This window comes from Otolemur garnettii, unplaced genomic scaffold, assembly GCF_000181295.1.
Source record: "Otolemur garnettii isolate 467f Iridium unplaced genomic scaffold, OtoGar3 scaffold00018, whole genome shotgun sequence".
In the NCBI taxonomy this organism is placed as follows: domain Eukaryota; kingdom Metazoa; phylum Chordata; class Mammalia; order Primates; family Galagidae; genus Otolemur; species Otolemur garnettii.
This window is the reverse complement of record NW_003852413.1, coordinates 24,445,485-24,447,245: the sequence shown is the minus strand read 5'-3', so window position 1 is coordinate 24,447,245 and position 1,761 is coordinate 24,445,485. Positions and strand designations below refer to the sequence as shown.

At 38.0% G+C, this 1,761-nt stretch overlaps 1 protein-coding gene across 6 annotated transcripts in view; it reads left to right on the top strand.

Annotated features, from left to right (window-relative positions):
• Positions 1 to 1,761, top strand: part of CDK12 (cyclin dependent kinase 12) — a 104,850-nt gene that overhangs the window by 70,572 nt on the left and 32,517 nt on the right. The gene's annotated exons all lie outside the window — the stretch shown is intronic.

Genomic DNA, 1,761 nt, shown 5'->3' with positions numbered 1-1,761 from the left:
TTTTTTTTTACCTCTAGCAGAGTGGATGCTGGATAACAGAGTCTTACCTGGAAGATACAATCAAGAAAATACTAATAAAATATCATTGTTAATTTGCTGAAGAATAATTGGGAATATTTTTAAGTAAATAATTAACACCGTTTCTTTTCCAAAAAAGTAATAGCATATAAAAGCATATAAATCTGTGTTTCTAAAAGAAATAATTTAATGGACATCAGATCAGGAAGTGAGCATTTTATACAGGAAAAAATGTGCATGCTTTTAGTCCCAGGTGCTCAGGAAGCTGAGTTGGGAGAATCACCTGAGCTCAGAAGTTGGAGTCCAGCTTGGGCAACGTAGCAAATCTCAAAAAATAATCAGAAGAAAAGGGAATATATTACACCTGATCTCACATGACCACAACATGAAATTTAATAGAGGGAAAAGAAGTTTAAATTCTCTAACCAATTCTGACTTATAATCTATTTGCAAAATCTTTACTTAACTGAGTGTTTTTTAACCCGTTGGAAATTTTCACTGTTCATGAAGACCCTATGAATTGGGGAATAAGAAGAGGCACAAGGGCTGAAGAGGTATACTAATCTTCAACTTTAGGGTCCTGCATTCACATTTCATATGGATGTTGCAGAAAGCACGTGCTTTATTTTTGCTGGTATCAGGTCAAGTATATAACCTGTTTTCATATGTAAAGACTTTAAAAACTTTTAAAGATAAAATGAACCCCTTACTTTACAGATAGGAAAACTGCAATCCAGGGAGGTTAAAGTCTTCCTATGGTCCTATTGCTAATTAATTATTGGCAAAGGCAAGAACTAGAACTCTTATAGTCTTACTTCTTTATCCATTTTGCTACTGTGTCATGATTGCAATTGTTTAAAGACTCTAGGTCTAATTAATCGTAATTAAAGCAGTCCTCTTTATCTTATCTCCCAGATTCTGACACCCCTTCCACACACACACAACTTCACCTCTAATCAAAATACTTGAAAGAAGTGGTTCAAGTTAAATAGCATAGTGATTGAAAGAACTTCACCCAATAAAAAAAAAAAAAGAAAGAAATTCACCAATTGAGCCAACAAGCTATCAGCCAAATGGTGAAAATAAGGTCTGGCTTGTTGCCAGATGATGTTGGATTTACTGTTTAGAGGAGAATATAAAATGCAACAACTAATTATCGCAGTCAGTCCTGGAGTATTTAGTTGGTGCCATTTCACTGTTCATTAGTCATTAGCACTTCCACCAGAGGGCAGACTATAAGCTAGAGATGCTAACAACTTGTCACTATGGCTACTGTTTGCTATTCTGTGCTTAATAGGAAAGAGTGTTGGCTGAAATCTAATAAGTGAAGTTTTTAAGTTATTTTTACATTTCAATAATACCTCCATCCATTAGTACAGACTGTTAAAGATTGAGACATTAATACAGGCCAGATGAGGTGGCTTAGCTCAGGAGTTTGAGACAAGCCTGAGCAAGAGCAAGACCCCATCTCTACTAAAAATAGAAAAACTAGGCCAGGCGTGGTAGCTCACGCCTACCTGTAATCCTAGCACTCTGGGAGGCCGAGGTGGGTGGATTGCTTGAGCTCAGGAGTTCGAGACCAGCCTGAGCAAAAAGTGAGATTCCCTGGCTCAGCACCTGTAGCTCAATGGTTAGGGTGTTGGCCACATACACCAGGGCTGGCCGCTTCGAACTCAGCCCGGGCCTGCTAAACAACAATGATAACTGCAACCAAAAAATAGCCAGCCGTTGTGGCAGGCGCCT